Genomic DNA, 23397 nt, shown 5'->3' on the forward strand with positions numbered 1-23397 from the left:
TCATCTCCTAGACTCACAGGAGTTGAGCCACAGGTCTGAGGCAAGTAAATAGAAGAAGAAAGAGGCAGATCCAAGCTTGTCTGATTCCAAAACCTGCAGGGGAAACAGAAATAGCAAATTAAAACAGCCTCAGAAACAATAAACAATGCTGAAAATTCTATTTCCTGCATTTTGAGTATTTGAAAACATTTCGTGAGGAAAAAGGACTTTTGCAAAATGTAGGTATTGCTTTCAGATGAATACCATGGGGTGAATAACTAGCACGTAGCTGAAAAACTACCTCCTCTCCAGGTGAGGTAGCCTTCCATCTGCAGACTACCTTCTCTTTTTTCTACACTGGCTGGTGGGTGCTTAGCTTTGGTTTCTGAGTCTTCCTCCCCTGCTAGACTGCATTGCCCTGCAAGGAGAGGACTGTGTGCTGTGCTGTGCCAAAGGCTTGCCCCAGAGCTTGGCATTCAGGAGTGCTGTTTGGGAAATACAGAGGAAATTGATCAGCAGTTCTTGCAGGAGTAGAGTAGTAAAACAGAAAAGTGGAACACGATCTGAAAGTTTTTGCTGACAAATCAACAGACTTTGAGAGCTGATTAGACCAGGGACCTCAGGCAGCCACATTTGACACTTAGGAAAGGTTAGACACTCTGATTTTTCCATGTTGAAAAGTCAATTTGTAAGTGACACAGAGGATGGGCAGGGAATGGAATTAATGGAGTAAATCAAATGTTTCTCAGGCTCTCATTTTAAGGAATAAAATTCACAAGAACCCACACTGTTGACTTACATTACTGTTAGTGATGTTATACAAATGATCAATTCATATAGTTTTGTACTTCTTATACTTACAGCTCTAAGACAGCCGTAAAATCAAAGCAAATGCTTAAAGAAAATTTAAAACAAACTAAAAAAAATCAAGTTCAAAAACCATTCATTTAGGTGACCAGTGATGTTTTTCACAAAGACTAAGATAGTATTCATAATATCTATTTCCGATGGCCACAATGGTTGCTCTTGAAAATTTTCCCTTCCAATGACAACAGGAGTCCCTGATGAGTTGTTTTTCTCCTAGCCAGAGCATACACCTTGAGTAAACAAGCCAAGATGTGTTGGGGTTGGATGACACATAACTTCCTGTCAATCCAGGGCCACATCATGGTCCAAGCACAGGATCCCCACAGTGACTCCTGTCTAATCAGTGAGCTGAAGTAAGGAGCATGGGATATGTGGGTATGCACCTGTAGGCTCAAAGGTCGTTTCCCACTTGATACTTCCCTGCCCCACGTTTGCCACTCGCCAGCTGAGGTCCCTACTGCGTCTGGAGAAAGTCTACTTTATGGCTTTCCTCTGCAGAAATATCTGAATTCTACAATTCTAGAGACTGAAGAATGTGGTATTTTGATTCCTGGGTTAGAGACAGTCTCTCCTTGTTGCCATTTACACTTCTGTAATGGGTAGCTAATGAGCATTAGGCAGGTTGATAAAAACTTCACAGTGTTGTTTCAAACATTAAATGGGTAAGCAGCTATAAAACAGACACCACATACTAAATACTCAGTAACTGATACTTTTAGGGGGAAGTGTTTTTTTTCTTAGAGAAAGAAGATAGATTACTGTACCTTGCAAACGAGGAGTCCTTTCCTATAGAGATTACCTGATCATGGCTTGTTCAGGGATAGAATCAACTGAGGGATGAACCACAGAATTTGGGATACTTTTCAGTAAGAGGCCTAGATGGACACTCCAAGATACCTTGCTAGAGTTCTATAAGGGCCTTGAATGACACCCTCTGTGATCAAGTAGAATTTTTTTTTTATCATGGAAGTCACTTACCTAAAAGGACCAGTGGGCATGCTGTTGCAAACAAATCCTGGAACTGACTGTGGGTAATGAACTGTTGTTGAGATCTTTGCCACCCTGGTAGAGGCACTGGCCCCTCTGGAGACCACTCTCTGCCCTCAGCCAGTACGGGGCAGGCTGCCACTTCCTCCCAGGATCCTAGTACCACAGGCATGTTAGTTTCATCTTTTTTATTACAATACAATTCACATCACAGAAAGCGTGCCACTTTATTCATTTTATAGTGTATAATCCATCAGAATTTTATTCATTCACAATGTTGTACAGCTGTCAACACTACCCAGCTTTGGAACTTTTCTCAACTCAAGAAATGAAAGATCCATATCCCTCAGACTCCGTTTCCGCATTCTCCCTTCACCCAGTTTTTGAAAACTACTAGGCTGCTCTCTGTCACTGTGCAATTTCCTGTCCTGGATATTTCTCTCTCTCTCTCACACACACATACACACACACATGGATTCATATAATATGTAACCTTTTGTGTCTGGTGTTATTCAAGTAGAATAATAGTTTTGAAGCTCTTCTACAGTAAAACATGTATTAGTTCTTGGTTTCCCTTCCTGTGGCTGAATAATATGAGTGTGCCCCACTTTGTTCATCCAGCCATCATGACTGAATTTGTAATGGCCATGCTTTCTCCCTACACAAAACTGGCCCAAGGTTGCTAAGTGGGCCTCCAGTGATCAGACCTTCCAGAAATCCATATACCATGGGATTTTTCCTGACTTTTAAAAATGTTGTCAATAATTTTTTTTTAAGTTTTAGAAAAAACAAAAAACAAAAGACCATGTAAGACATTTTGTGTCTTTCAAAGGTGACAAAAAATGTCTTCAGACAAGTTCTGGTTTCCAGGTTAGCAGCTGGCAGTTTGGATCTACCTTGATACTAATTGTCTTAGTAGTTTCTCTAACTGATCTATTAAATGCCAATTGTTAGCAGAAATTTTCAGCATCTCCGATGTAGATGGTCTAATACATCACCTGTAGTATCAAGTAAGTGTGAGTGTGTGTCTGTGTGTGTAGAAAGTTCTAGCTAACATTTGGGCTGTGTGGACCATTAAGCAAATCATCAATGTTGTTGAGAACTTATTTATTTAGACAAAAGAGATCAAAACCCTGCTATGCTATGAGTGCTGTTGGCTGGTCCCAGCACAGTCTTCTGGTACAATCCAATTGACACCCTTCTACTTTTAGAACATGGTACATGACACAGGCGGACAAGCAAACATAATTAAACACTGCCCAGACAGGGTTCTCCTTAATTAGTTGTGAGTTTCTATAATGAAAATACCTGGAGATTTATCTGACTTCAAAGTCCCATTAAAGCTGTGCTGCTTTTGTTCCTTTGAAAATTTGGGAGTTTAGGACTTTTCGCCTCATGCTTCTTAATGATGGTAATTATATGATATGCTTAAAAGTGCTTTTGATCTTGGCCTCTCACAGCACTCGAGTGAGGCATCAATTCCCTCAGTCCCACTCTGAGGCAGGCAGGCCTTGTTGACGGCCAATGTGTGCTGACATGTGTGTCACAGCCGTGCCACTTCAGAGAGGATCTGCCAACAGCATTGGGCACAGCGCACAGCTACTTGTCCCCGCTCTGCAACCTTAATGTTAACTTGTGGGAAAAAAAAATCATAGCACCTTGCACTGCTGTAGTGTTTTACAGAGCCCTTTATCTCATTTAAGCAGTAACATAAAATCCATAGAGGAACCAAAGAATGCAGCACCCATTGCATCTAAAGACAAGAAATACATTTCTCCTCCGGGCCCCTCCTCTTCTCTTCCTAACAGATCTCCAGAGGGCAGTGCCCTAACTGGGTGACAGGTGAACCACGTGAAGCTCATCTGTGGCTATAGGAACCAATTCCTTTTCTTTCCTGTGGTTCTCAGCCTTATTAATGAAGCAAAGTGCAGTGATTTTACCCATCTGTAATGGATTTTATTGACTTTATACCTTGTCAGAATGTTCATTTCAATGACTCTTCATCCTTGGGGCAGGCCACAAGTCAACAATTAATACTAACTATGGAAAAGAAGTTAAAACTTTTGCCTTAATGGTTTGTCTGTCATAGGCCTTCCCAGGAAAATAAACTCTCTTAAGAATGGGTTGAGATTTTCTGCAAATTGACTTAAATTTATACAAATCTCTAGTTATGATGTTACAATAAACAGCAGATTTAAGCACTTGTCCTGTGCATCTAATTTGGGAAGGACTCATAAGATTCATACAAAAGAGAACTTGATTTTTCAGTGAGAACATAGGAGTGGACATTTGGTGTAGTGCCTAAGATACAGCTTGAGCCACCCTCATTCTATATGAGAGTGTATGGGTTCAACTGCTGGGTCCTGACCTGATTCCAGCTTCTTGCTAGTGCAATTCATAAAAAGCAACACATGATGGCTCCAATATTTGGGTTCCTGTCTCCCATGGGAGAGATCCAGAGTACCTTCCAGGCAGCTGGCTTGGAGCTGGCTCAGCCCTGCTCTTGCAACATCTGGAGTGTGAAGCAACAGAAGAAAGATCTCTCTGTCCATGTCACTGTCTCTATGCTTTTCACTTAAATACATACATACATGTATATTTTAAAGGTATTTATTTATTTAAAGGCAGGGATACAAAAGAACACATACAGAGATATTCCATCCACTGATTCATTCTCCAAATGGCACAATAGCCAGATTTGGGCCAGGTGGAAGCTTGAAGCCTGGAATTCCCTCCAGGTTTTTCGTGAGTACAGGGATGCTTGAGCCATCTGCTTCTACCTTCCCGGGTACAGTAACAGGGAACTGAATCAGAAGTCGGGCACCTGGGTCTTGGATTTGTGCTCATATGAAATTATAGCATTGAGGGCAGTGGTGTAACCCACTGTGTCACAATGCCAGCTCCATAAATAAATGTACACATAAAAAAAATAAGCCACACAGACCACACTTGCTTTTCTTTAAAGATCTTAGAAGGCTGTGCCACCTCTCTAGTGATATCTCTAAGATTAAGAGGATCAGGGACATGCTGGTTTGGGGTCTATGAATTGCTTTTCCTCATTTAATATAAGCTTTATTTTTCTTTCAAAAATTTCAGTAGACTTTGCAGACGCCATTGTCACGCACAACTGCTTGCCATCAGCCATGGTCAACCGCACCACATTTTTTGACCTCACTGTCAACGGCGAGCCTTTGGGCTGCGTCTCCTTTGAGCTGTTTGCAAACAATGTCCCAAAGATTGCAGAAAACTTCTGTGCTCTGAGCACTTGAGAGAAAGGACTCGATTACAAGGGTTCCTGCTTTCACAGGATTATCTCAGGGTTTATGTGCCAGGGTGGCACTGGTGGCAAGTCCATCTATGGAAAGATTTGATGATGAAAACTTCATCCTGAAGCATACAGGGTCTGACATCTTGTCTACGGCCAATGCTCACCCAACCCAAACGGTTCACAGTTTTTCATCTGCACTGCCAAGACATGGTTGGATGGCAAACATGTGGTCTTTGGCAGAGTGAAGGAGGGCATGAGTATTGTGGATGCCGGGGATAACTTTGGGTCTGAGAATGTCGAGACCAGTAACAAGGTTCCCATTACCAACTGTGGGCAGCTGTAATCCATCACTTGTTTTCTCCTCACCACCAGACCATTGTTTGTGTAGCTCAGGAGAGCATCCCTCGATCCCATTTGCTCCTGACACCCTACACTGCACTCAATGCAGTTCTTTGGGTTCCCTGTGTTCCTTACTCCCCTTCCACATCCAGCAGGATTGCAGAGTTAAGCTTATGATTATGAAATAAAACCATAAATGACAATAAAAATTCAGTAAAATATATCAAAAATGAAAGTTTATGCATCAAATTAACTATGGTTCATTTATAATAACAAAATATTTAAGAATTACTTCTAAAATATTTTTGAAGATTTATTTATTTGAAAGGCAGAATTACAGAGAGGAGGAGAGACAGAGACCTTCCATTGGCTGGTTCATTCTCTAATGACCACAATGACCAGAACTGGGTTGGTCCAAAGCCAGGAGCCGGGAGCCTCTTCCAAGTCTTCCATGTGCATGGAGGCCCCAAGGACTTGGTCTATTCTCCAGTAGCAAGGAGCAGGATAGGAAGTTGAACAGTCAAGACTCAAACCATTGACCATGTGTGATGTCTATACTGCAAGCCAAGGCTTAGCCCACTGTATTATCAAAATTGTTTCTATGAATCATGTGACAGCACCTCTATGAATGGATTGAAAATAGGAATAACACTCTCCAAATCTCAATACCACTTAATGCACTGTTTCGCCTATGGGGAGTGGGGTGTATGAATTTTAAACACATGAAGTATGAACTTCTAGTGCCTTTGGAAAAACGTTGATGTCAAGCTAAGTAGATTGAGTTCTCCATTCAGATCCATGGAAAGCCACAGAATCAAACAAATTTGAGAAGAAATCAGACACAACAAAATGAATACAGATTTAATTTAAAACTTGCTAAAATTTAAATAAGCGTAAAGTGATTGCTATGAATTTTTCTATCCTGAATGTCTGTCTAAAATTTACACTTTTTAAAATCTCAAAATCTACACTGTGCTGTTTTTCTCTAGGGGTGGAGATTTATACAATTAAGGGCACCACAGCCACTATTTACTGTATTCCTCTCTTTGGCGCCAGAATTCTTTTAAGCTTTTTAAACATAATCTTCATCTAAGCCCCACAATGTAGATGCCGTTCCTCCTGTTTAGAGATGCAGGCAGTGAGATCTACAAATGCTAACCAGCTTGCTGGAGGACAATGTTCATAAAGGAGCCAGGATTATTTCCCAGAGCTGTCTAAGAGCAAAGCTGACATTCTTATCTAGCAGATTATTCTGCCTGGAGGATATAATTTTAGCTGGAAGACAGGGGACCTGGAACCAATAATGTTAGCACAAGAAGAATCCATCTCATATATTATTCCTTCTATGAAAAGGTAAAGAGAGAGAGAGAATGAATACCATGGTATTTCATAAGGCTAGAAAGATATTTAAGACCAGCACAAAGTTATTTATTTCTTTATTTATTTCATGTGTTTTATACATGTAGTTTTAAAAGCACAATGATACATCCCAGCCTCTCTTTCTTGCTTCTTTGTGTTTCTTTTCATTTTTGCAATGATATACTTTAAATTTACTTTATGATTATCAGCTTATGATTGTCCACTAAATAAGCAATTAAAAAATAGCAAGTAGAAAGACCACTATCCCTATGAGTATAGCCAACGTCTGTAAACACTAAGCATATCTCAAGATGTCAATTTCACATTTTTTGTACTTTATTAGTTAACGCATATCAGAGAAAATGTATTTTTGTCTTTTGGTGACTGGCTCATGCAATTAAGTATATGGCATCTATTTCATTGTGAGAAATAGGATTTCATTCTTTTTAATGCTTAATAGTGTTCTATCATGCATATGTTACATTTTCTTATCCACTCATCAATTGATTAACATTGAGGTGATTTCACTTCTTAGCTGTTTTGAATTGGGCTGCTCTAAGCATGGAGGTATACATAATTTTTTCATATGCTTGTTTTGTTTTCTTTGGCTAAATTCCCGAGAGTGGGTGATTGAGTCATATAGTAGAACTGCAGATTTATGAGGAATTGCAGTACTGTTATACTAGTTTTCATTCCACCAATAATGTATTAGGGTACATTTCTGATTTGATTTTTGGATGAAAGCCAGTATAACCGGGGTGAAGGGAAACTTCATTTTGATTTTAATTTGTATTTCCCTGAAGGCTAGTGATGTTGTCTGTTAGTCATTTACATCTCATCCTTTGAATATTGCCTGTTCATGTCCTATGCCCATTTCTCAACTGTACTTTTCATTTTCTTATTGAGTTTCTTGAGATCTTTACATATTCTTGGTGTCAATCAGTTAGCAGATACATAGCTGGCAAATACTTTCAACCATTCTGTTGACACTTCACTTTGTTGAATGTTTCCGTTCCTGTGCAGAAGCTTCTTAGGTTGCTGTAATTCCTTTTGTTTATTTATTTTGTTTGTTTTTATTGACTGTGCTTCTAGGGTATTTTCTTTACTGGGCCAGTGTCTTACAGTGCTTCCCTTGTTTTCCGCTAGTGATTTTTTTTTTATGATCTCAGGTTTTAGGTTCAGACTCTTCATCCTTATGAATAGACTTTTCTGTAGGATGTATGGTAGGAGTCTTGTTTCATCTTGTTTCATACTTTTGTATGTTGAGATCCAGTTTTACCAAAACCTTGTGTTGAAGATACTGTCCTTTATCCATGGAGTGATTAATTCATATGTCAAAGATCAACTTGTTGTAGAAGTGCATATAAATTCTGGAGTTTCTTTTTAAATTTTTTTTTAAAGATTTCTTAATTCATCTGAGAGTCAGAACCAGAGGGAGAGAGAGAGAGAGAGAGAGAGACCTCCCATCTTCTGATTCACTCCTCAAATGACTGCAATTACCAAGGCTGAGCTAAGCCAAGGCCAGGAGATTCTTTCAGGTCTCTCACATGAGTGGTAGACTCTCAAACACTTGGGCTGGTGTCTACTGGATTTCAATTGCTCTTTTGATGGGCATCTGGGCTGTTTCCATGTCTTCACTACTATAGATTGTGCTGCTGAAAATATAGGAGTACAGGTCACTTCCTCATATGCAGATTTTACTTCCTTTGGCTATATTCCCAAAAGTGGGATAGCTGGGTAATACATAGACCAATTTTTATTTATCTTAGCACTCTCCAAACATAGCAACTGCCCTAAGCCTACACTCCCACCAGCAGTGAAGAGGGTACCTTTCTCCCCATATCCATGCCAGCACGTGTTATTAGTACAGTTCTGAATGTAGGTCAATCTCACTGGAGTTAGGTGGAACTTCAATGTGGTTGTCATTTGTATCTCCCTGACAGCTAGGGAGGTTGAGCATTTTTTTTCACAAGTCTATTAGCCCTTTGAATTTGTTCTTTTTAAAAATGTCTGTTCATTGTTATCACCCATGTCTTCACAGGGTTGTTTTATTTTGTTGTCATTGAATTTCTGAAGTTCTGTGTAAGTCCTGGATATTAATCCCTTATTGGTTGTGTGGTGTAGAAAGATTTTCTCCCGTTCTGTTGATTGCTTCTTTGCTTTGCTGATCATTTCCTTTGTTGTACAGAAGCTGCTTAGTGTGATGTAATCTCCGTTGTTCATTTTGGTGTGTTGCCTGCCTCTGCTTTTGAAAATTTTTCCAAGAAGTCTTTACTAATATCTATGTCTTGTAAAGTGCTTCCTATGTTTTCCTCTAGTAGTTTGATGACGTCCGGGTGCAGGTTTAGGTCCCTGACCCACTTAGAGCTGCTTCTTGGACGAGGTTAGATTTCTAATATTGTATTTTGGGCTACATGTCTATTTTTGCCAGTGTCAGACTTTTTAAAGTGTAACTGCTCTGTTATATATCTTAAACTCTGGAATTGTGATGCCTCTGGCTTTGTTTTAATTGCTTCAGATTGCATGAACAATTCAGGGTCACTTGTGTGTCCATATGAACTTCAGAGTCATTGTTTGTTCTAGATCTGAGAAGTTATTGGTATTTTGCACTGTATCATATAGACATTTTGATAACATTAATTCTCTCAGTCGATGAGTATCAAATATCTTCTCTTTTTTGGTGAATTTTATTTCCTTCTTTAATGTTTTATAATTTTCTTTGTAGAAGTACTTCACACCCTTGCTTAAATTTATCCTATGTTATTTAAATTTTCAGTACTTACTGTTATTTTCCAGCACTGGCATTATTTATGTATACAAATGCTATCAATTTTGTGTATTGATTTTATATCCTGGAACATTGCCAAACTCTTAAGAGTTCCAACAGTCTCTTAGATCTTCTTATTTGGCTATGTAAAGCATTATATCATCTGCAAGCAGGGATAATTTGACTTCTTCCTTTTCCATTTGTATCCCTTCGAATTTTTGTTTTTCTTGCCTAATTCCTCCGGTTAAAACTTCCAGAGCTGTACTGAAGAGTAATGTTGAGTGTGTAATGTAAGATTTTAAATGGTGGTAAATAAATATTCAACACAGCCAATAATCAAACATTACACATAATAACATAGACATTTGTTTTGATTTTTTTGGTCATGCTGGTTTTAGGAGAAGCAAAATCGCATGTTAGCAAAAGTAATTCAAGATTTAGAATTGAGGTAAATGCAAGTGTTTGGAAATACTTGTTCAACAGGTTCACCAAAGGATTTGATTTTTGCTTTCCTTTTTGTTTATTATTTGTTAAGACCCATATTCTGTGATGATAGCTGTAAACTTAGAGATTCTTGTCTAGGATAGACGTAAATTACTCTATTCACACAGAAAGTAACCTTTAGGTTCACAACCTCTTGCCTCCCATGATGCAGGTTTGTCTGTATAGCAGGCTTTGTTGCGTCTATTGAGTGACTGCATAAACTTCTCGTCAAACCACTTTGAGCCAACTTCAACATCATGCTGTTTCTTTTTTTTTTTAAGATTTATTTATTATTTTTATTGGAAAGTCAGATATACAGAAAGGAGGAGAGACAGAGAGAAAGATCTTCAGTCCGATGATTCACTCCCCAAGTGACTGCAATGACTGGAGTTGAGCAGATCCGAAGGCAGAAGTCCAGAGACTCTTCCAGGTCTCCCATGGGGGTGCAGGGTCCCAAGGCTTTGGACCATCCTTAAATTCTATTCCCAGGCCACAAACAGGGAGCTGAATTGAAGCGGGGCTGCCGGGATTAGAACAGGCACCCATATGGGGTCCTGATGCATGCAAGATGAGGACTTTAGCTGCTAGGCTGTCACACCGTGCCCCATGCATTTCTTAGATTTCTGATAAACATACTTCCTTCCCTTTCTCTGTGCCTTTCTCAATCCCCTTCTTAGCTTTTCTTTCTGTGATTTTTGTAAAAAACATAATTGCAATTTGCCTTGTAATCACAAGCTTAAAACACCACTAAACAAACTGTTCAACAAGCAAAAACTAGAATGACAGGAGCCCAGAGAGGGGCTAAAGAAATAATCCAATCAAAGGATGTCAGCATTATCCTTACACATTCCATGTTGCCTACCATGTAAGATTACATCTCTGGAACTGGCTTATTTCACTAAGCTTGTGGTTCCCAGTTGTATCCTTTTTTTTTTTTTTTTTTTTTTTTTTTTTTAATTTTCCTGTGTCTGCTATAACAGCTCACACCACTAAACTGACTGAACACAGCAATTTATTGTCTGTCAGTTCTGGAGGTCAGATGTCTGATGCCACGATGGATTAGTACCTCGTGCAGACTTTCAAGAAGAATTTCTTCCCTCCCTCTGTATTTCTGATGGTTACTGGTGTGCCTTTCAATGACAGAGTGAATCGGGACAATCCCTCCTCCATCTCCAAGTGGCATTCTTCCCCGAGTGTGGTATCTGTGCTGAAATGTCTCTCTTCTTACAAAGAGACCTTTGTCTTGGATTAGGGCCCACCCAAAATCAGCACAACCTCATTGTGGCTTTAATACATCTGCATAAACCCAATATTCAAATCAAGCAGCCTGAGCAGGTAATGAGAATTTGAAGTTGACGTATCTTCTCAGGAAATGCAATTGAGTCCATAGCACCCTTATTTATTGCTATCTTCCTAGCATTTATCCTTGTGGCTGTGTGACTTACGCTGGTATCTTCTGCTGACCTCAATTGATCTGGTGAGCTAGAATTCGAAAGCTTCCTGGAACCTGGTCTGACTGCCATGAAGCATCTTCCAACCCACACACGTGTGAGTTGTGTCCATGTCTGCATCACATAGAACCTTGGTGGGCATCTGTTGGTATGACTTAGTGGTCCTAAAGTCTCCAAGTGACATTTCATCTTATTTGAGAAATCAAAATTCCAAATTGTTCAAAAATGATCAAGAAATGATGAATTGTATTTTTCACTCAAACATCCCTAGTCTAGTGGCTGATATACAATACAAAGCAGTGTCTCATTATTGCGTTTTTGCTGGCTTTGTTCCTCACAGGGTCTCTGAAAGTCAGGCACGATGGCTTAGTCACATGTTTTTGTTTACTTGTGTTTCTGACAAATGAGTTAAGGTGCATGCGTGTATTTACCGAGACTGTAAGGGAATTTTTACTTCTTGATGTTTTCTGGAAGGTTTTAAAAAGATTCTTCGTTCATCAGAATGAATCCCTTGGGCCTGGCATGGTAGCTCAGCATCTAAAGTCCTCACCTTGCATGCGCTGCTATCCCATGTGGGCAATGGTTCGAAGGCCAGTGGCCCTGCTTCCCATCCAGGTCCCTGCTTGTGACCTAGGAAAGCAGTTGAGGATGACCCAAAGCTTTGGGACTCTAAACAAAAACCTATCATATTCTTTTGGTTCATATGGAATGTTTCTTTAAAAATGATCATGTTATACTAAAAATGTAAAAATTAATTATAACAAAGAATTAAATAATTAAGATCACATTTCTTGAACTATGTAGAATATTAGAAAGGAGAAATCAAAACAGAGCCCAAAGAATGTCATAGATTTGGAAACTTTAAAAGACAACTCAATAAATGCGTGAATTACAAAGGGATTCATTGTGGACATTTTAAAACTACTAAGAAAGAAAAAAATCAAACTATTACGTATTACAGCTTGTGGGATGAAGTGAAACTGATGCTTAAGTTTATAGTAACCAAAGCAGAAAAATCAAATGTTACAAGCTAAGTTCTTCAGGGAAGAAATTAGAAGACCATCACAGCCAATCCAAAGAAAATAAGAAGAATGAACTATCAAATCAGCATAAAATAAAGAAATTAAAAGGCAAAAATAAAAACTAATAATCTTTGAATGGTTAATAAGATTTCAGAAACTTCTGACAAAAATCAATTAAGGAAAAAAAGCAAGAAATTAAAAAATAGTGATATTTTATAAATGGAACATGGAAAGAGCCAGACTGGGGTGAAGCTGAGATGAGCTCTGGTGGGATCACCTGTGTGTGCATGCCAAAGCTCCATGAGGCAGCTCTGTGCAGGCAGACAGACTGTCTGAACTGACATCAGGGTCCAGCATTCTCAGTTGATCAGTCTTACCAGCCCATTGCACGATACTATCGGTTAATAAATGTGGCTCAGATTAAGCCCACAAATAGACCTTGCAGCATTGGCTGTGGTCTTTCCCTCAGGCTACATTGGTCTTCAGGACCATAAGTGCTCCAGAGATGATGCATTCGTAGACATAGAACAAGGAGCCTGCATGCGTGCTCCAGATGATCTAGCATCACAGCATTTGTGGGCATGGGATAAGGAGCTTCTTGTAGGTACAGAAAGAGGCTTGCAGGAATGCTAGGCATTTCCTCAGCCCAAACTGACCAAAAAATTCATTGCAGATTGGGGACAAATCTGACTTTGGGCAATATTGTAAGCCTAAATAAGTAAAGATTAATCAATAGCATACTTACGGTAAACTGCAACTTAGGACGCTAATTTGAAAAGGCAACAATAACCATTGGCTCAAAGAAACTAATCATACTGCTTTGGATTCTAGTTGCACAGCCATAAATGAAGACAGATGACTATAGCTAATCCTTCAATGTGCAGAACACAAGAAGCATCAAGAAGATTCACACACTCCCTTAAAGAACATAGAGTACCAGAAATCAATCATCTAGGAATTGAAATGTACAAATGCTTTCATGAAGGTTGTAATATAGATGTTACAAAAAAACTCAACACAATTCAAGAAAACAGAGAAGTTCAACAGCCTAACAGAAATTAGACAGACGGATGTAATTAAGCGAAATCAAGCAGAAATCCTTCAAATGAAAAGTGTATTAAGTGAAATAAAGAATGTGATAGAAGGCAGCAGTAGCAGAATAAAGCAATGTAAAAAAGAACTAGTGAGCTCAAAGACAGACATCTTATAAACACATAATTGGAGGAGAAAATAGAAAAGCAAGAATGGAGAAGCATGAAGAAAGCTTACAGGATATAAGAGAGAACATTAAAAGAGAAACTAGATTATTGGGATCCAAAGGGTTGAGAACATCAAAGCAACAGACAGCATACTGAAGGGAAAGTGGAAGAAAATTTCTGAAACCCACAGGGAACTACAACTGTCATGATACAGCAAGGTCAAAGGTCACCGGCCAAACCTATCCCAAGATGTATTACAGTTAAGCTCTCCAAAATTAGAGAGCAGCTTCTAGAGCTGTCAGAGAAGTGAAGCAAATAATGTAAAAGGAGTCCCAATTCACCTGAGAACTTCTCAACAGAAATCTTACAGTCTGCTCTGAGAAATGAAAAACAGAATCTTTCAATCAGGAAGGAAAAGATCTAAAGAAGAATATGTCAGAGGATAGAAAAACACACTTTACAAATAAATTCAGAATTCTCTCATATTGCAAACACAATGTGTGAGCCATTTGTATTTTTAATGTGGAGACTAAACATTGTGATCACTACATTAAAGTGTTAAGATGCAGGCAATATTCCCAGAGGTCAATCTGAGTCTCCCAGGCATCCCAAATGCTGTCCTAATTACTGTGTCAAATGCTTGCTCCTTCAAATTTCTAATATATGAATACAAAGACTTGGTAGGAATGTTGGTTTAGGAAGTGGGAAATTTATCTCCTGGCAGATTTAAGAAAACAACGACACTGCAGGGTTATACCAATTCCTTGAAATCGTTCCTAAAACATTGTAATGTCACCTAAATGATGTTATGCTTTGATGAGAGAAGAAAATGAGGGATAGTATTTGCTTCACTTCTGCAGCTTTGAGAATCTTCTCTCTAATTTTGGAGAGCTTAACTATAATATATCTTGCAGTAGGATTGGTTGGCTCCCAGTAGGGTTCAGAAATGTTCTTAAGTTGATCTATGGTAATTTTAAAGTTCAGTCAAAGGTAGTTGAATAGAGTCCCTGCATTTGTTTCTACCACACAGAAGCACAGAAATGACAAGAAGGACCGTTTCTGGAGAAGGCCTTATTGGCCTTCTTTTGCTCTAGGTCTTTACCTGCTGATGCACGATCCCAAGTGAAATGTTCAGTTACTGTTTGAGACCTGGGTTAGGTATCCTATGAGTCCTGCACGTCTGTAATTGTGAAGGTATGTTTACATTTCTGGGACTCACCTGACTACATTGCATCCTTCAGCTCTGCCTCTCACTGCTCGCAGAGTCCTGGGAGAGCCTGTATTCCTCTGGGAGGTCTGAGGAAAGTACTGCCTGCATTCACTTGACCCAGTTATGAATCTAGTCTTCCAGTTGCTAGCATAACCTGTGATCAGCCTGTGGGAGGCTGACAAAGTAGCCTCCAGGTCCCAAAGCTCTGCGACTAACACGGTTGGGATTATATTCCACAGAGTTGCCTGAGTTCTCCATGTATAACTGGGGAGAATCCTATCTACATTCACCTACTCCAGATCTGTGCCTGTCTATGAGCCACCTCAACATAACCTGTGCATGGGAACTAAGATCTGAGTAAAGTCTTTTCTGCATCTTACAACTCCAGTACCTTTGGGTGTTGGCATTTTAAGTCTTGAGAACACCAGTGCTTTGTTCTGCTGCTGTAGGCATGTGATTACCAATACACAGCCCACAGCATAATCAATACATTTCAGGGTTATGGATAAACTATTCTTCTTTCCCTGTATCTTTGGGACTGTGGCTGCTAGTGTTGTATTTCACAGAGTCCTAAAGAAGCCCTTCTGCCTTCCACTGCTGGGCCCACTGCTTACGCCTTGTAAGTTCTTCACCATATTCTGCACTGTTGGGGCTACGGCTTCCAGTAACATAAGTCCTAGAATCGGTAACATCCATGCAGCAGAATCTAGGTAAGGCCCACAGTGCCAGTGTCACAGCTGTTTGTGTCAAAGGCCTCAGCATCACTCTGGATTGCCTGACAGGAAAAGGAAGGAGCCTTCACATGATCCATGACACCCTGAATGAGGTTACTGTCATCACGAGTGCTAATGCGACAGGCAAATCTTCAGGACTTTGGAAGCCCATGCCAGTTTCAAAGTCACGCTAATAACTGATGAACTGCTAAACACTAGCTGACTGTGACATTCATAGGAATTGCTGTTATTAATTAAACTTGAAGAAATCACCTGAGGTTACACATCTTGGCTTACCTAAAACCAGAGCAAAGTGACTATGCAAACGACACTCCAAATTTTAAAGATTTATTTATTTTTATTGGGAAGTCAGGTTTATAGAGAGTAGAGATAGAAAGGAAAATTTTCCATACACTGGTTCACTCCACAAGTGGCTGCAATGGCGGGAGTTGAACTGATCCGAAGCCAGAAGCCAGGAGCTTCTTCTGGGTCTCACATGTGGGTGCAGGGCCACAAGGCTTTGCGCTGTATGCTACCGCTTTCCCAAGCCACAAGCAGAGAGCTGGATGGGAAAGGGGGCTACTGGGATTAGAATCAGTGTCCATATGGGATCCTGGTGCTTGCAAGAGAAGGATTTTAGCTACTAGGCCACCACGCCAGGTCTTGATATTTTACTTTTAATCTGAAATAAATATCTTCTCTAATGAGAGATACTCCACAAAGAACTTGCAATATCAGGTGTGTAGACATTGTGGTAGGAACACAGGAAACATGAAGGAAGAAAATATGACACCTTCAACAGAGAAAAGCTGTCATCCAAAAGTAAATCCTGATTTGAAGCAAATCATGAAATGCTTGAGAAAAAATTCAGAATAATGATGCTAGGGAAACTGAATGAGACACAACTTAATTTAGATGGAAAATTTAAAGAAATGAGAACAAGTGCAAGATATGAATAAGTGGTTCAACAGAGATAGAGATCAATAAAAAGAACCAATTAGAAATGCTCAAATTGAACATCTCAGTCAATGAAATAAAATACAGTTGAAAGCACCAACCATGGAAAATATCAGGCAGAAAATTTCTGGTCTAGAGGAAAGGGTTTTTAAGATAACCCAGCTAAAAATCAACAACAAAAAAAAGCAGTTTAAAAGAATGAAGAAAGCTTAAGGCATAGATGGGTACCATTAATAAAAAAATATTTATATTAAAGAGGTACTTGAAGGAAAAGAGAAGCAAAACCACATCTAAAACCTATTTAACAAGATAACTGTGACAGACCCTCCAGTCTTAAAAGATAGTGAACATCCAGATGCAATGCACTCAAAGACCTCAGCCAGGCCCAAGCGAGAAAGTTCTTCTGCAAGACATACAACAATCAAACTGTCAAAAGTTAAGGGCAAGGAGAAAATACTAAAGGAAGGATGGAAAAACTTCAGGTTACATATAATAGAAAACCCACTTGACTAAGATGTCTCTGCAAAAACCCTACAGATGCTGAAAAACAACAGTCTGACATTTTCAAGATCTGGAAAGTATATCCTTCCAACTGAGAAAAGTGGCACTTTCGAGGGGAAACAGAAAGAGATATTTCCAGACACACAAGAGCTGAGAGGCTTCAATCACCACCAGACCATCTCTGTAAGAAATTCTGATGGGAATCCTACAGTAGGTGTAAAACGACCGTTGACAACTGGCATGAAAACACGCAGCAGCACAAAACTCACCAGTGGAGCAGATACACAAGAGAGAAAGAGAAGCAAACTGATCATGGCAAAAGCCACCACAAGCACAAAAATAAATGATGACAGGGAGAAAGAAACAGAGAATAAATGAATCAGTAAGCGATCCACAAAATGACAGGAGTTAATTTTTATTTGTCAGTATTAACCTTGAACATTCAAGTGGGTTGTTTCCCAGTCAAATGATATAGACTGGCCAAATAGAAATATAAAAGAAGATCCATCTACATGCTGTCTGCAAGAAATTCACTTCACTAGTAAGGATACACATACTCTGGAAGTGAAGTGCTGGAAAATGATACATCACTCAAAGCAAAACCAAAAATTGAGATTCAAGAGCTACACTCAGAGAAAAACTAGTTAGCATAAAAATTGTAAGAGACCAAAAAGGACATTACATATTGATAAATATACCACCAACAATCTAAAATATATAGGTTCCCCTAATATAAAGCAAAGGAAAGGATAGATTCAGATATAATAGTGGTGGAGGAATTCAACACTCTAATCAATGAATGGATCATCCAGACAGAAGATCAACAAACGTATCGAAGGTAAGCCATACTATTGAGCAAATGGATCTAATAGACATTTTAAAAACATTTTACCCGACAGTTACAGAATGCATACTCTAATCAATATTTAGAACATTTTCTAGGTTATACCTCATATTAGGCTATATTAAAATATGAAATCAAATTATGTACTATATCCGTTCTCTTATATACCCACTCAGGGCATTTTTTGATTTAATGCCTCATCTGGGTGTGTTATACTTTTCTTTCTTTTCCCCAGAATAACATGTTGCTGGCATGGCTTATATAAAAATTAAAGAAATAAAAAGAGCACACCAAAAACTTCCAACCCATTTGAATTCGTATTCACTATGTGTTAATATCCTCTATTTTATTTTCCTTTATTTCAGATTTTTGAACGAATGATCCCTACTCTGTGTCTTCTCATCCCCTTCACTACAACTTAACCCACTTCCTGTTCATCTTCTCTTTCCTGTGTTACTTGGTCACCCAACAGCTCTGCAACCCACAGTTCCTCCACAAATCTCTATCAGCATTATCCTGTAAGGAATGCATTCCACGGAATCTCCTGACATCACACGGCACTAAGGAATCCCAAACTAATGCTCCAGCCTGACCCCAGAGTATCAAGCAAATGCTCGCGGCAATATCTTCATTTTACTATCACATAGACATCGCAGACTACACAGTACACAAGTTACTCTTAATAATTTAATCTTCTTTCCTAATTTATGAAAACTGAGTATCATCATCATTAAATGCAACACAAAAACCTAGGAACCATTATTATTAATTTCCCATGTAACTTCCAAAACCAATCCAACAGCAAGTGGATTCTGTATGTTCCACATGACAAATGCATTTAAAAATAAATATATTCTTACTCTCTACTGTTATTGTGGTTCACATCAGTAGCATGCCACGTGAACCACTGAAATATGCTAGCAGTGTGTTAATTGGATCCGATCCTGTTCATAACTTACTTCTTACTCCACTCAAGAATCCTAATCCTTAGTCTGACAATTTTTATTAGCTTTTTTAAAACATTTTTTCATTATCATTTTTTATTATTATCACTTTATGATACAGTTCCGTAGGCTCCTGGTATTTCTCTTATCTCAGGCCCAACCCCAACCCCCACCTAGTTCCTCTATATCATTACTAAAGTATAGTTCTTCATACACAGTCATATGTCCATCATTGTGGGCATGGACAATGGCAGAGAATCCAGCATTCTATTGTCAAGATACAGTAAACAGTTTCATTGTAAGTCCATCTTTGTCTGGAAGTAGAAATGTATACTACATTGTATCTTCACATCTGGATATGTTAGTCTCCATCTCACAGCTACTGTACATCTCCTCAAATGAAAAGTCATAATACAAAATCAACAATAGAAAGAAAAGTAGAAATTTACAATGCCATGAAGTTAAATAACATCCTACTAGATATGACAGCTTCCATTACACAGCGACTATATATCACCTTAAATGAAAAGCCACAACATAAAATCAACATCCAGGAGAAAAAAGAAATTAACAACACCATGAAGTTAAATAACATGCTACTAAATAACTAACGTGTAGCTGAAGAAATGAAAATCAAGAACCTTCTTGAAGAAAATGATGCTACTGTATGATCTACAAGTCACTGAATAATTTAATCAGAAGAAACTGTTTTCAAGAGATGAAACTAACAGAAAACAACAAAACCCATGCAATATAGTTTCCGCTGATTTTTGTTGGTGAAATGTGTCTCTTCTAGACAACAAATAGATGGGTTTTGTTTTTTAATTCAGTCTACTAATCTATGACATTCGATTGATGAGTTTAAACCATTTACATTCAGGGTTAATATGTATGGGTGGTACTTTGGTCTTGTCATTTTAGGAATGGGTTGTTCATTGGTTTAGTCTTCTGTTGTCATTTTACTGGGATGTTCTACACATTTGCCTTTGGTTTTGGTGGGTGCTATTCCTTTTCTCTGTCAAGAGAACATCTTGAAGTATCATTTGTAGGGCAGGTTTGGAAGAGGCAAATTCTTTTAACTTTTTTCTTTACTGTGGAAGAATTTTATTTCATTTTCAAAGATGAAAGAAAACTTTGCTGGATATGTTATCCTGGGCTGACAATTTTTTTCTTTTAGAATCTGGAATATGTCACTCCATTCTCTTCTGGCCTGTAGAGTTTCCTGTGAGAGGTCTCTTGTGAGTTTAACTGGCATTCCTTTATATGTCACTTGATTTTTTTTCACATGCACATTTAAGGATCTTTTCCTTATGTTCACTCGAAGAGAGCTTGATGATCATGTGTCTTGGTGAAGATTGCTTTTGATCAGGCCTGTTGGGAGCTCTGTGCCCCTCCTGGATGTTGTTTCCCAATGCTATCTCTAGATTAGGGAAATTTTCCTTTATTATTTCATTAAATGTATTCGTAAAACCAGTTTCTCTTTCTACACCTTCTGGGACTCTCATAACTCTCATATTTGGCCTCTTTTTTTTTTTTAAAGATTTATCATTATTGGAAAGCTGGACATACAGAGAGGAGGAGAGACAGACAGGAAGATCTTCCGTCCGATGTTTCACTCCCCAAGTGAGCCGCAACGGGCTGGTGTGCGCCGATCCGATGCTGGGAACCAGGAACCTCTTCCGGGTCTCCCACGCGGGTGCAGGGTCCCAAAGCTTTGGGCCGTCCTCGACTGCTTTCCCAGGCCACAAGCAGGGAGCTGAATGGGAAGCGGAGCTGCCGGGATTAGAACCGTTGCCCATATGGGATCCCGGGGCTTTCAAGGTGAGGACTTTAGCCGCTAGGCCACGCCTCCGGGCCCATTTTATTTGGCCTCTTAATGGTGTCTTTCAATTCTTGGATACTTTTTTTGGCCTGATACAGGTCTGCTTCCAGCTTTTTGTATGCTTTCTCCTGATGACAGGAAATACCTTCCAATTCTGAGATTCTTTCTCCTGCTTGTTTCGTTCTATTTTGGAGACTCTCCACTATACTTTTAATTTGCTCTACTGTGGTCTAAATTTCTGATATATCAACCTTGATTTGCTTTATTGCTGCTATTGCTTGTTGAACATATTACTTAAATTCTTTGAACTCTTGTATGTGCTCCTCATTGTTCATCAGAAGCTTTAAAATGAGTTTTCTGAATTCTGTATGCCCCATTTTCTCGATGTCTTCCTCAGTTTACTCTGAGGTTGGCATAGGATTTTGCTCCTTTGCAGGGGAGTTTTCAGTAATATTCATTGTGCCTTTGTCTCTTCTTTTGCTCTTGGTCATTGCACTTCTGTTAGCAGAGTCATCTCTTTGGGGCAGGTTTCTAAGCTGTGTCACCCACAGGTCTACAGTTTGATTTTACTTATTGCAGTTGGTACACAGCCCTTTGCTTGCAGCCAATTGTGCCACAAGCTCCAGCGAGTTCCAGGTCTGGGTTCTTCTGTTAGATTTCCACCATGGTCTCCTTAGCCCCAACTCCTGGCTCATCACTCTCCACCTCCTGTGATACCATGCTGAGGCTGCACCGTTGTCTGTACAACCTTTCTCCCACTTTTGGCTGGAGCAGGTCCCAGGATTAGGGAGACACCAGGTGTTCTATATAGCTAAGTTGTTGGTGGTGCTGATCTTGCTAGAACCTGTTGGATGTTAGGTGTGGGTGCTACAGAGACCTATTTTGACCCATAGTATGTCATAGACGGTATTATTTTCCTGCGGGGCCAGTGCAATCCATGGAACTCAGTGAGTTCTCACGAACTCAGCACATGCACAGTTCACTGCTGTCCTTACAGTACTAAAGTTTTTTCCACTACAAAATGGTGCCTGATGTACCACTACTAGAGTTCTTGATCTGCTAGTCATTAGGTCTGAGGGCTACCCAGACCTGTCTTATGTGGAACCTGTAGAATGCCACGTTGCTGCACTTCACTGAGTCAGAAATGAGTTCACTCCCAGCTCAGGGTATGCTCAGTCCTTTCCCTTGCCTTTACCTCCTTATGCAAAATGGTGCCCAGTTCAGCTCTAGGGGGCTGACTGGGCTGTGAAATCCACTCTGTTCTCACACTGCCCATCTGGGATCTGCTGCTCCATCTCTGCTTCTGGTCAAATCAAACGGACCAGCAGGTTGGACAGTTCTTTGCTGGGTTTACCTCCCAAGCTCCCAGTGAAAGTCCCTTCCCACCTGGTTGCTGTGGAGTTCTGGCTGCTGGTGGAGTTCAGATTGCCCTTTTCTGAATGTCTCTGGATTATCAGTCACTGCAACACCACACTGTTGTGTCCGCTGCTTTCCTTTGTCTGTCCGTCTCCAGGTACCCCTCTGCTGTTGTTCCGTGCTCTCTTATTTCCTGGAATGTGTCCTCTCTGCTTCATCCTGATTAAAAGTTTTTCCATCAGTTTAAACATGTCCTTACTCTATTCTACCATCTTGATTCTCTAGTCTGACAATTATGTGAATATATTCCTCCTTGTTTTTTAATTATTATTATTTCCTGCCATCATAACTAAGCAACACAGCTTGTTTCATGGTATTGTGACTTCCCTTCCTGATCATACCGGTATTGGAAACTGTAGCCATTGCTGCTGCCCGTCATGGAGAGAGCATATCACATCATGGATGGCAAGTCTGGAAAAATGTCCAAATTCAGAACTCCAAGTGTGGCTACTTGGATTTCTGGCACCTGGATAGCAGACCTTGATCGAATTCCTGGCTCCTGACTTTGGCCTGGCCCAGCCTGGTGGTTGCATATGGGAAATGTACCTTTATCTTCCTCCCTCTTTGCCACTCTGCCTTTCAAATAAATAACTGTATGAAATACCGAAAGTTGGAGCCGTCAGTATCTATTGGTTTACTGGTCTGTTTCTCATACTAGAATGCATACTCCTTGAGGACAGGGCTTTGTCTTACTCCCTATTGTGTCCCCTCTGACTTGTAAAATTATTCACACACAGAAATTGTGCTGATAATCCTTGACACGGTTAAGAAAATAAAAAGCACATTTCTGTGCATTTAAAACTGGCTTTCTGTACCTGTTTATACAACTGCAGAATATGTAGTGTGAATCTTCTTCCCACATCTGGAAAAAGTGAGTTAACACTATAGCAAAGGAAAGATTGCCTTGTTTTCCATTTTCTCTTTCATTATATGCATTAAATCTAACAGGTAGGGGCTTCATGGGTCAGCTCCTGCAATGTGAATCTGAGATCCTGCCTTCCACACCCACGCCGCAACCCCCCGCCCGCCAAGGGGAGGCGGCGGCCCCTACTTTCCTGGACCACTTGCAGACACTGAGCCCTGACATGCAGGGTGCACATTCTGCACATACCCTGCCTCAGAGCTGGCACTGCTGCCCACCCACTTGGCTGTCCCTAAGCTCCACATGAACCCCTTGGCCCCCGCCACATCCTGCTGAAGTGGACGTCGGGAATTCAGCCTAGCTCCCAGAGCAACTGTGACTTTGGCTTTTGAGACTCATGGACGTTT

The 23397-nt window shown here is 39.8% G+C and overlaps 1 pseudogene; it reads left to right on the forward strand.

Annotated features, from left to right (window-relative positions):
* Positions 1-4976: 4976 nt before the first annotated feature.
* On the forward strand, positions 4977-5444 carry LOC101524914 (peptidyl-prolyl cis-trans isomerase A-like; annotated as a pseudogene).
* Positions 5445-23397: the final 17953 nt, after the last annotated feature.

This window comes from Ochotona princeps, chromosome 9, assembly GCF_030435755.1.
Source record: "Ochotona princeps isolate mOchPri1 chromosome 9, mOchPri1.hap1, whole genome shotgun sequence".
Taxonomy (NCBI): Eukaryota; Metazoa; Chordata; class Mammalia; order Lagomorpha; family Ochotonidae; genus Ochotona; species Ochotona princeps.